Raw genomic sequence first — 14,070 nt, 5'->3', positions numbered from 1 at the left:
ATGTAAATACACTTCCAAAATTTCATGAAATGAAAAATAAATGGAAGAAAACTTCCATGAAATGCATTATAAAGCTTCTCTCAGAATCAAAAGCACCAAGGAGTGAACACCAGTAAATGTAGGGGACAATCAATAATGGTCTTTAAATATGAGATTGTGACAACTGAGCTTAGAACTTTTAAATAATTACCTTCATCTATATGTCTTTACAAATAACATTACCAAAGTATTAACTTGCTTCAGACAAGTGTATCTCAAGCTTTTGCCCAAATATGAAGCAAGGCTTCTTTCCTACAATACCCCTGTGTTTTCTCCCCTCTTTACAGTGCAAACAAACCAGGAAGCTTCTAATTCTTCAGCATTTCCTGTCTCATATCAACATGGAAACTATGGTTGTTAGGTTCAGAATATGCCAGGATCTTAAACCACACTAAAACTACAGATTAATTTCCTGTATAGCTCTGAAGCTATGATATGAATCTTCAATCTCAGCCAGTTTATCTTTCTGGATTCGAAGGGAAGTATTTTATATAACATTCTATAGTGTAGAGGAAGGGAGTGTAACGTATCAGATAATTTCTTGGGGTCTCATTTCAGTAGTGATTGGAACCAAAAGCAAGTAAGGCAGAAACATTTTCTGAGAGCTAGTGTGGTATAGTGGTGAAGAGCATGGGACTGGGACTCAGACGACCTGGGTTCTAGTCCCCGCTCAGCCATGGAGCCAACTGGGTGACTTTGGGCCAGATGCAGACTCTCAGCCCAACCTACCTCACAGGGTTGTTGTTGTGCGGATAAGATGGAGGAGGAGAATGCTGTAAGCTGCCTTGAGCCCTTTGAGGAAAAAGGCAGGATATAAATCGAAAAATAAATAAAAAATAAATAAAATAAATATATTTTTTAAAAAATCCCAGCATATTGTATGTTAAAATTCTTACTACCAATAGCAAAGCCTCAAGGAAGGCATTTCAGCCTTTTAGAATGGGAAAACAATCACACAAAAACCAGGAAACCAACATACAATCAATGTTCCCAGGGAAGAAGATGTGGACATCTGGAGAATCCCAGATTTGGACTGGAGTCCTAGAAGGCTCATGTTTGCCTTGCAGGCCTGAAGTTCTTCATCTCTGGTCTCTACATTACTTCACGGAGGAAAAAGTGGTTCCTTCATGAAGTTATAATTTTCCCTACATATTGAAATTTCTGCAATCTATAAGAAAATCTATTAAGTTACTAAAAGAAATGCTGGTTTTATAAATTCTTCAGGTCAAATATGAGTAGATATTTAAACTGTATTTGGATAGGCATATACTTCATATTAGATTTAAGATTTATGATACTTCTGAAAGGATAACCGATAAACACTATAGCATATGTAGATCTCTGTGGGGTATATAATTTTAACTAATTTTGCTACAATATCTTACACAAAAGGTCATTCATTCGAAGTGCTGATACAATAAAGAATAAGATGCTGTCAGTGAAAAGTATTAAGATGAAGAGATAGAGGAGGGGCGAGTGGCTATTTCAAAGCTACCTAATAATAGCAAAGACAGGCAATATCCTGAAATGTAGAAATCAGATCTGTACGAATAAGCATTTAATCTTTCCAGGATGTATTCTATTATATATTTAGAAGGTGAAACAGCTGCTTCATGTGGTATTTTGCATTAGATCAGCTTTTTCACATGAAGCAAGGTTACAGCACTGAATCTTGCAAATAGTTTATAAGGATATTTTTCAGATCTAGATGGCATAATTGTCAAAATGGTATGGCTACACAAGGGCCAGTCCTTCTGTCCTATTCTATGAGGAACCAATTCCTGTTCATGCCACTAGAAACTATTTCCATGAGGTGATTTTGTACCAATCTAATTTTCCAACTTTCTCCTCATGTGAAGTTTCTCCATGCCAGAGGTCACATCCTTATTAGATGGTAGTGCCAGTATAAGCAGTTCATGTGATGCACTAGAAAGAGAGATCAGTTTTACACATTTCTTTTCCAATAGTCAACACATTACTTCCAAATGATGTATACCAGTCTTTGCTGGACTGAATTAGCTGTATAAAATGGTTAGACAACTTCCAGTCCTTTAAATTGTAGCAATTCTGCCAAATTATATTGTTTTTCTAAATGATGTGCTTTTCCTTCACAGTTTTTTTCAAGTAACATTGTTCTTCACTATAGGAAGAGATATGCAGAGATACAGAGGAACATGCTCTTTTCAAATTAGGGTAGGAACTGACCTATCTTCACCTTTTGGAGCAGCAAATGGATAGGAATCAAGGATTTCACAACACTTCCAAATTTGTGATATAGTTCTCAGCTTAAAAAGATAGATATGTGAATAAATATGTATTTTAGAATAAAACATACTTGGAAATATGTACTTTGAGAAAATGCATTCAATGATATATATTCAAACAATGATTTAAACACAAATTCCCATGTGGATTTTAAGCTAAAAATACAGATTAATGCAAAAACATGATGAAAACGTGAAAAACTGTCTCAAACTAGACTGAGGGATGGACTAATCTGCTTGTTACCAAGTATATGTACATAAATGAAAAGAAAATCCTTTACTTTTTGACTAGAGACCCTATCATAGTTCAAGAAAAATAACCACTTCTTACTCTTGACCTGTTATAACAAATTACACCCATACTACTGTATTGTTCCAGCGGTTACAAGGAAAGACTATTGACTGCTTTGTACTTCTTTCATTTCTCATTCCCAGACACACTGTTTACTTATTTATTGCAATGTGCTAATAGACTGTTGATCAGGATGCAAATCCTATCTTATAAGTAACATACAAATAATAAAATCACAGTGAACTACCTTTATGTTTAAAAGCAGTAACAAAAACAGTAGGATTCTTTCCATGAGATGACTACCTAAAGACAGTCCTGGGGACACAGCAAGTCCAGTTGGAAAAGGGTGCACAGTGTTATCTTCATCTATGCCACATAGCGGATAACACCAGATAGCCCATGTTGATGGTGGTAGGGAGCTCTCTCTCCTGACCCTACAACCCCACAATGCTTTTTTCTTTGGTTCTAACAAGGCTTGGTCTGGAATTACTGACTTCCAATTCAACCATTCGAGTCAGTCTAAGAATATGTTGCTTCAGAAACAAGACTAATTGCTTATGTGAAAATAATAATATATCTAGTTCTGTTATTTTCAACTTAATATGAAGGATTAATATTCAGGAGTAATGGTATGGCAAGCCAAGTTTCTAGCACAGACAAGAGAGAATAAGAACAGAAAAAGAACACAGACCTGTGAACTAGCAGGAGAGACCGAGAGAGACAGACACCATGGAATAATCAGATGCACACAAGCTTATCCTATCAAATATAAACTCATCTGCTTGAGGGAAAGGGTTACTTATGAATCAAGTGCCACCATAATGGCAAGAGAAGGTGCTAGGAGGTCCATTATGGGCACATACCAGGGTGAAGGGCTCCTCAAGTGTGCTGCTGCTACCAAGGGTTTAGAAGAAATAAATAATATTCACTAGATCTGCTTATAAACCCTTTATTTCAGTCTTACAGGCTTCAGCAGACAGTGTCGATGGCTCCCGGCTTTCAGAACTCCAAGGGGAGACACTGTTAGAGAAACTGCAGGACAGTGATATCAAAAGTGCTCTCCCTTTCCTGATATCCTTTTTCTTGGACCAATGAGTAGCTGACAAAAGTAGACAAACACACAAACAAGCTACTATAGAAATGTGTTACCAGACCTAAGTGACAGAACACATTCAAAGAAGACAGACACCCTCACCAGGAGATATTTTAATAACCATATGACTTACATACATGAGTTAAGGCAGTATCAAATACACATGCAAATTCAAATTCTGAATATGTTTACTGCCATACAATTGTTTATATGTTATAGCTTTAAAACGCAGTCAATATTTCCCCCCACAGATTAAGAGGAAATCATCCGTAACTACATTAAGTGTTTGGCTCCTCCTCTTCAAATACATGTTTACAATTAAAATTGCAAAGTAAAGATGCTATTGAACACTTTAATTAAATTTCACCTATATAACATTTTATTTCACTTGCATTGTGTTTCTTCTAAAAGCTTTAACTAGTTCACCTTTTCATAACGAATACCCTATATACCTAAGAATGGTAAGAAAATGTTCAAACAACAGTGATAGAATATGTTTAATACAAATAAAATGTGAAGAGCTACTCAGCTTTATTTCATTTCTAGCAGGAAATAGAAGCCTTAGATCAGCCTTCTCCATCTTTGAGCTGTCTGTTTTTGGATTATACTTCCCTGGTTATTCCTCCCAGAGTTGAAGGAAGTTGAAATCCAAAAGAACTGGAGGACACCAAGCTGCGAAAGGCTAGCTTAGTTTTATAAACAAATATCATTTATTCTATAGTACATATTTCTTAACATTTTTGGCTAGGGCTTGAGTTTCTCCCTTTCAGCATGTTAACTCACCAACTTCTTCTCACCCTGCCACACTAAGCATCCCCTTTCCTTGATTTCTGCCCACCACCATTATTGCTGATGATTGACATACATGCAACATTCCCAAGGAGCAGGCGTATGAGAAATAATCAATGTGTATGTAAGGATATTTCAGTAACTCTTCTCCTACCCATATGAATTGGCAACAAGAGCATGAATAAAAGTGCAATTTCTGAGAGGCTAGTTTGTGTAGCGTTCTTGATTCACATAAAGGAGCCAAACAAGGACTATTTTAAATGGAAATGTATGGTGAGCCTTTTGTATAGTCAGGCAGGTCCCTAAATGTTCACTTGCTACCCCATATCCTAATTTCCATAAAAGCAGAGCATAGAAGTACATGGATGAAAGGGGCATGAACACTTTAAAAAGGTCTCTTCCACTATAGCTGTGTGCACATCATTTTTACAATTATATTTATTATTAACTGTCATATGTTTCTTGCTGGAAAGACTTGTTTCCACTTTTAGTCCAGTTCTATTTATTTTAGGGACCACAACAATATGAAAAAAAAACTCCACCATAAAAGTTAGATTAATCAGCATGTTTCTTTATATTGCCTCGAGCAGTGTGCTTAGTAATTGGATAATTTGTCTCTGCTTTCATAACCATAGCGGATGGAATCAGGGGACAGCTCAACTCATTTTGTCAAAACAGCTATACATTTATTCAAAAGGTTACTTTACAAGATGAAGTGTGAGAATTTGAAACTGTGTAGTTTGGTGCCTCTGCTATATTATACACATAATACAAACACACAAGGAAATATTTGCCATACACATTTTGTATGTGAACATGGTGAAATAATTGAAACATAAACTTACTTCAGGTGGTAAGTTTTCTGACAGCTAGTTAAGCTTTTTCTAGTGTGACAGATATCTGTGCTATCATGATTGTTCAACCTGGACCCACCTTATTCCAAAAATGCAGACAAAATGTATTGTACAACTGCTCTCAAATTAATAGCTCTGATCTTCTTGACTTATTCAAGGGCTGCTCTCGTGAACTGTTTTTTATAATATCAAATTGGCAAGTTATAACAAAACATTAGTAAGAGAAAATAATGTGCTTCTAGACTGCTTAGAAAGGGTGTGTGCATGCATGCATGCCCATAAATCACATTTATGCAAAAATTAAGCATTCAACAAAATGTTCAAAAAAGCCCCCACTCTAAAAATATATGCATGGAGAGATTACTCCACATGATCAAGTCTTTCATGGTTACTCATAACATGAAAAAATCCCCTCTTTCTATTTTTTTACATTTATAAGAGGCCATGTAAAAAAGGGATGGCTTACACTATGCATAACAGTTAGGTCTTCCTTCCTTCCTTCCTTCCTTCCTTCCTTCCTTCCTTCCTTCCTTCCTTCCTTCCCTCCTGTTCACCAAGATTTTTACCATTTTTATTAAAAGTTGTAAGTAATCTGAAATATCATTAGAACTATATTGTTTTCATATATTACGAAGCAGAACTTTAATATTTTTTTAAAAAATTACTTGCATCTGAAATGAAACAATACCATGAATAAATTCTGACACTGCCACCACATTTTACACAAGGAACATAATTTAGATGCAGCAAGTATCCACAAGTGCATTTGGTTTAAGGCCTTAGCGCAATTTAGATCATCACTTTGCAAATAGGAAAGCATGGCCCAGGTACTAACTTCAATCTTGCATTTCCAATTAAAAATCTCATTTGACAACTCTATACATATCTCTGTGTAACGTTCTGCAAGACTGCTGCCACTCAGAATGAAAGATAATGAAAGACTAGATGACTTAATCTCCTTTTCTGCATCTTTAGAAGTTTATACAGAAACAGTTGAAACTAGATTATATTCTATGTATAGTCCAAGAGGAGGAAATGTATGGCCGTCCAGTTACTGGATGGTAATTTCCATAATCCCTGACCCAATGCTATGGTGACTGGGGTTGATGTAAATCCAAGCCCAATATCTGGAATGCCACAAATTCCCAGTCGGATAAACCACAGTTAAATTAGTACAATCACATCACATTGCACATGTATTTTACAATCACAATGGTGAAGCATGCTAAATGAAATGCACAAATTATCCTGTTTGTTAACTTATTTTATGCAGGAGAAAGTATGATTATATGGCATACTTGTATTGGGAAAAAAGTAAAACCAGTCTGTAGATAAATATGTACATATGATGATTAAAATTCTAACCAATATATAGCTGGAAATTTAGATCTCTTGTCAATTGTGCATAGAACACAGCCTCTAAAATGGATTCACTGATTCACTGATCCAACCTGTTGTAGGTCTTGAAAGAATTCCATTCAAGTTCCAATGACAGACCAGTTCAATACTCCATTTCAGACACAGATGTCTGACTCTCTCTCATAATAATGAATATAGTTTTCTGATGTGAACTGAAGCTCTTAGAATTGATTTTTAACATTAACATCAGTTGGAAGTGCTGCCCAAATGTAAACCATTTTTCTCTAAGGAACTATGATCATAAGGGTGTTAGCCATGCTCTCTTCAACTCCCTTATGCTAAAAAAAAATCCCTTCAGACCTTCCAAGAAAGGAAGCAAAATCAAAAGGGGGGTCTACAGCAAGAGACAATAGGTAGATAAAGCAGAACCCCCTCTAGTGCCTTCCATTTGGGCTAATGGTCTTTAGATACAAGCCATTATGTTAACATTTTGGTGCCAGTTCTTAGATAAGCTGTTATCACAGTCACACAAACATGAAAGGAAAATTTATCTGTGCTAAACACTCAAGGCAAAGTAGGCAACATGCTGCTTTCCCAAAGTTTTGGACTACAGCTTCTGTCATTGGTTATGGCATTGCAGGCCAATCTTTCAGAGGGCATTTAAGTTGCTTAATTCAGCAATAAGAAGAAACATTACATATCTAACATACAGAGAATTACATTTTAATGTTCCATACTTATCTAACACTTGTACCTAAATTAAGTAACAAAACTGTGTCCAATATTTAGAGGGAAAACTACCTAGAGAGAGTAAAGAAAACATGTCATGTATAACAATAGCATATGGTAGATGATACATCGCAAAGACAGGTTATACGCTATATCAGTACTTCAAGGAAAAAGTTACTAATACTGCCATTACCAAGCAATTTAAATCATGATATAATTGCACAAACATATGGAACTAGAAAGCTTGCCAGAGTCTATTAAGCATGTACACTGGAGTGACAGATATCAAAGGAGGTTCCCCCCACCCCATGATAAACAAAGTAGGACAGACAGTACATTTTATTGCATTGATTTTATTACATATATATGGGTTTGTCAATGTACCACTTGGATCAATAATCAAATCGTGAAATTTAGAAGCAGCCAAGCTTCCTATCAATCTAAACACATAAGTCCACATTATGAATCTTAATTTTTAGCAATGATTATCCTTTTAAATTGATGTTCCTTATTGTTTCCACTGTTGTACCATACATATGGTGACCCCTCACACACAGAAATATGTGAAACCATAGGATCATATTTTCTTCTATGAACTTAATTTGCATACATAGAAAACTCCCCTCAGCTACTAGAGTTAAGAACAAGATAGATGTACCAAAATGAAACACATTTTGCCAGTGTACTTCACATTGTTCCAGACAAACTACCTCTGAATTATGTATGAATATTTTTTTACTTGGAAATACTGAATGTGACAACTTATTATGTTCACTTATTATTTAAAAAGAAAGGCATTCTTCATAAGACAACTGAATTCTAGGTCATAGAAGATATTGTACATCTACAACCTTTTTGTTTGATAAATAATGTTTCCAGTACAAACAGGTTTATGCCACCCTATCTGTCATAAGGTATTCTTTCTGGTTCTTCAAGTTTAAAGTTAAAACTGTTAGTAATCTACATGCAAAAATGTTGTGTTATAGAACAGAGGCAGAAACTTTGTTTACTTGGCATTTGTGGAGAGTATCATTTAGAGAATCTAAAAGTGACAACTGTACTATTCATGAAGAATACCTTTCCCAACATTCATGTACCTGGACACTACAATCTACATCTGAGGCCTTCCTCCATATGCTATTTCCAAGGGAGGCCCAAAAGGAGGCAAGGAGGAGGAGGAGGGCCTTCCCAGAAGTGGCTCCCCAAATTATGAAATAAGCCCCCGGAGAAGACTGTCTGGTGTCAACATCATCCTATCTTCAGTTCTAGGTTAAGACTGCCCTATACTGGTCTGGTGACATATAAACTTTTTCTGAGATCCTATTTGTTTCTTTTCTCACCGTTCAAATCTTTAGATTCCCTTCCTGAAATATTAGTTCATGCGCAGATATCTGTCCAGTGTCTTCTAAAGTGAAGAGAGATGACAAGGATTCATTCAGCTGTTCTGTAATCACCGTATCCTTCTTTACTACACCTTTGAATTCATTTTTATCCAATGGCACATTATTATATGCTTGCATCCCTTTAGCTCAAGTACATGCACTCTTTTGGTTTCCATTAAAGGAAGCCTTCTTTTCTCTAATGGCTTCCTTGACACTGTATGTTAACCATGCTGGTAACCTTTTGGACTTTGTGCCACCTTTCTCAACCGCAACTATACATTCCAGCTTGTGTAAACTGCCCAGAGAGCTTGGGTAGCATGGCAGCATAAAAATGTAGTAACAGCAGTTGAGATTCTTATTATGGTTCTGAGTAACCCCCAAACATTTTCAGGAGATTTAACCTTCTTGATAGCCTTCTACCGGTTTCCTCTTTTTTTTAAGAAAAGTTTCCTCTTTTGAAGTCAAATGGACTCTGCTGAGCTTTCTTGGCAATTTTCTGCACATACACATCAAATTTGATAGCACTGTGGTCACTGTTTCCAAATGCTTTAACACTGTTTATATCTTATACTAGGTCTTGGGCAACACTATAAGAATAAATCCACATGGTCTTTCCTGAGGTTGGTTCCAACTATTATGGGGCATTATTTAAGGCATAAGGAAGTATAACTACTTTATAACTTTATAACTGGAACATGCATTTATCAATACAGGAGCACACTTGCTCATTTTCAGCCATCCCTGATCTTATTTTCCATCTCAAGACTGCCATGAACATACTGGCCTGAGCAATATCATTCTCCTACTAAATTAGGTTTCTCACCCACACTAATTCTGTCGCCCTTTTTAAGTTTTCTAGTCTTCTCAATATTATGCTTTCCTTAATATATACACCTCCCACAACCCACATGCCCATTCTGCCCCTTCTTATAGAGTTCATATTCAGAGATGACATATCCCACCAATTCTTTACATTCCACTGGTTTCTATAATGCCTATTATGTCTACAAATAATGTTGGAAGGTATATAGGATTTATTTCTAGGTTTAAGCCAAGAAGACTTAAGGCCCTCACAGTGTTGGTGAACTGCAACTCCTCTCAGCCATAGGCACCACAGCCAATAGTGGGAGATTATGGGAGTTTGAACCTATGGAGCACACTCTATCCCCATGCTTGGAAAAACTTCCCTTATAGTTCTAGCTGGATTCTGCTTGTCAGGCTGTTGAGCTGATCCAGTTACAGAAAATGCAACTTTAGCCTAGGTAAAGGAGTATTCCTGAAAGATACCTGGCAGAGAATGGAGTTGAAACTTTTTCTAGCAAATGTCTTTTTATTGACAAAATAAATAAAAAAGCAGTTCTCAAGTATGGAAGACTTTTCCAGAAGAATGTATGGAAGCTTCTATATTCAGAGCCTGATCATTTGTCCATCCTGCCCAATACTGTTGATACTTGGCTCCCTTGAATGTTCACCTTGGGTTAAAGAAACTATGGTCCTTTGTTTAATCTGTGGCATAGGCTGGGCACCATTTGCCTGGTTGGCAGGCTGTTCAACAAGTTATACTACTCTATTGCATTATAAAAGCAATGCCTGAGTGATTAGACAAAAGGTTATTAGCTTCCCCAGGGTTGCAAGCAGGATTCTTCCCTGGCCATCTATGGAAAGACTTAGAACTGGATCTGGGGCCTTCTGATGGAAAGCAAGTGGCTCTACCACAGAGCCAAAGATCTTCCCAGAAGTGAGCCAGTGGCAAGCTCAAGTCATCTGTGTAGCTATACCTTAGCATATTGAAAAAGTGGGTGCAAGTTGAGAAGCTGGAGAGAAAGAGGAAATAATCAAGAGTCATGTCATTTATCTAGCTATTATGTCAGGGAATTCATTCATTAATTCATCAACCAACAAGACTCACAGAGTATGAGAAAAGGAGTGCTAAACAATACTAGCCTTGAAACATGTCAAAGCGATGAATCCCAAGGATCTCCTGAATTCACACATTTTTCAGCTCCAGATTAGTTGTAACTGAGGTGAAGTGTCTTCCGCCTCCCCATTCCATTTCTGCATAATGGGTGTAGAGAATTTTTCTATCTTTCCAAGAGGGCACAAAAATCACAACAAACTCAAATTGGGGGTGGAGATATAAGGTGTTGAGGATTACTTTCTTTTTAATATACCAATATATGCTATAGCAACATGCTGTAGAATAAACATCCATGCCAAAATAGGTTGAAGCATTCTTCCAAAACAAGTAAATAGACTAAGACTACATTACAGAAGTGACATAATGTACATAATGTTCTGTTTAATTTTTATGTTGCCATTTGCAAAATGAATTCAACTCCCCTCTCAAAACATACTGTACATTTAAAAATAACTGAAAAGCTCTTATTTCCCCAGAAAAAAACATAGGATCATCAAATATTCTCAATCAATTTTATTTGCATAAAGCAGAAATAGGAATAACACATAGTTATAGCAGAGTCAAACTATCTACTTTTATTTTTAAAAGTATGCATCATTGCCTGTTCATCAAGGACAACAAATATCACAGATTTCTATCTGGAGTAGCATTACCCTGACTCAAAGCTTAATGCTTCCTTCCATTAAGCTATTCTCACAAGTATGCATAAAAACACCAATATAAAACCTTCATTATGCCTTCCTGCTGCTCCCCCACCCAGCCACAGCACATGTCAAGAGGAAGTTATGTGAAAAACAAATCGTATATTGCTTTTTTTAAAGTCATGGTTCATCCCAAACTTGAGCCAGTCTATGACAATATAGCATTTAACACAGAGATGTTTACTCTCAAAGCTTCAGCAAAAATATGGCACATGGCAAACACATACTGATAAGATTTTTAAAATGACTTATGGGAACAGAGTATTTCTCATAGTGTAGAATCTGTGAGGACCATCTGGCAGCTTACAGACTTGTGAGTATTCCTGAAGTAGTTTCATGCTCCTAGGGATAGGGTTTTGTTCAGATGGAATGTATTTCCTACAGAATGTGTGATTTTCTTTGAATGCCTACAAACAAGATGTTTCATATGACACCAGCAAAGAGAATAACTTCCAACTACTAGTGCTTCCCCATAGAACTAAATGAAGTACATGAAAAGAAATATTCATTCATTAGACATCAGCTACTCTCAGTTGGGATCCACTTGGAAGGATTTTTCCCAGCCCTCCTACAGAACAATCCATTTTAAAGATTCCCAATGAGAACTACACTATCAATTAAAGATCCTGTGAGAAAAGTCACCAAAGGAAAAATGTCTCTGAACTGTAACAGGAGTTGTGTTCTATCCTACATCATCACTCATCTATTTGTAAGACACCATGTTTTGTTTTCAGTTTGGCTGTCAGCCAAGCTGAATGAAACAGACACATTTAGTGGCCCAATGTCATAAAATATTGTGTTCCATTATTTTTAAAATGGTTCTTCTGAGAAGACAAAGCCATTTTTAGTTCATATGTATGTATTTTTATTAACTGAACCATATATTTTTAAGAAAATAGAATGTCAGAGGAAAATACTACTCCAATGAAACTCTAAAGTAAGCCTGATTTCATTACATGAAAACCAGCATTTTAACATTTTACATTATTACTCTCTTTAGCAAATGGCAATGACCCTCTGATCTTTTGTATTTTCCAAGTACTTCTGTGAAACATTCAAATATAGACTGCAATACAGTGAACCACCTACCTAACCTATATGGAATTTTGTTAATAAATCCAGACAGTATATAGAAGATTGGCATTAGACAGAATGCCTTAGAATTCATGGACTTCACCCTACCCTGACCCTGATGAAAGCTGAGTTGAAGTAGGTTTATTTGCTAGTTGCATAAATGGGATGGCTGCACAGAACAAGTATTTCCAGGATAACTCTTTGAAGTATCAGTGCTGCTCACAAACACACACAATATCTGAAGTACACATCATCAGTCCCATTTTTCTCTTTCTTTTAACTTTTTTGTTTCATTCATAATATGTTACCAGCTATGACAACCAACTTCATATTGCTTGTAGAATCTATAATATAACATTGTCATTAAGATGACACTATCTGTCAAAGGCATATATGTTGCTTATTAAATAGTAATAAAGGTAAACAAGGTCATGTACTATGAAGCTAAAAAGAAAATGGCACCTAGAAGCAGCAGCCAGAGCATAAGGGTATTAAGCAGCGTGAAACATGGATCTCTTTATGATGGAATATACTTTTCAACATACATGAAAAAATAAACAAACCAAGCGTATAGCTTACTATTGTTTGCTTGATCAGTCTATAAATAAGTTTAGAAATATTCAGAATGATTTTAAATTTACACTAGTTATTTCTTGACTGCCCCCTAGACTGAACAATTTTTAAGCAAGTTTCTTTCACTTTCAGATCCTGCAAAGCTTTAAAAAAGGAACAAAAAACTTAAAATTTCTTGCATTATTTCTTGCTATGTTTTACTAGGCATTTGTTATCACAAATGCATCCTGTGTGATCATGATTGCTCTTCTACTTCCCCAATGTTATACTATTCAGTAAAACAATAAGCAGAATAAATTGTGATGAAGTCCAGTGTCTCTTCTGTCAAGAGAACAAGCACACAAGACCAAATTGGGTATGAAATTTTGAGAACAATTATTTCATGATCATCACTGCATAAGTTCAGAGCGGATTCAAAGTCTGTTGGATTCCTGGGTAATGCACATTTTGTAAATTGATTCTCTGCATGAATGCTCTGCCCAGATTTTCCCACAATATTCTGTTAATTTTCTAAACCGAGTACAGTAATTTTTAGAACTCAATTTTACAACGTTCTTCATGTACTTGACCTTTGTTATTTAAAAGCCTCTATCACTTCATAAAAGTTAATAATATAATCCAAGAATCAAGTTTTTGAAATGACATTACTCTCATCTGCCATTCTATATAGCCATTTTTTTAAACCACTGAGTGCTAATAAGTGCTTGCTGCTGAAGAGGTTTACATTTAACATCTGTCACTTGCATCCAAAAGTAGCACCTACAGGGAACTGTCACATTGTTATTCTTCTCTGCAACTCTACTGAATCTGTCTTGCATCATTTACATACAGATAGTCATAAGTATTCATTATTTTATTCTGCTGACTGCTTCACTATTCCAATGTATAATATCTTTTAATGAGCTTTATGAAATGCAGTATTATTTGGATTTATGATAACTAAATAAAGGAGAAAATATACAACTGACAAAAGAAAACCTTATAATCCATTTCATTTTTTTTC

Source organism: Varanus komodoensis, unplaced genomic scaffold, assembly GCF_004798865.1.
Source record: "Varanus komodoensis strain SLA01 unplaced genomic scaffold, ASM479886v1 scaffold21, whole genome shotgun sequence".
NCBI lineage: Eukaryota > Metazoa > Chordata > Lepidosauria > Squamata > Varanidae > Varanus > Varanus komodoensis.
The sequence above is the reverse complement of the archived record's forward strand: the minus strand, read 5'-3'. Positions refer to the sequence as shown.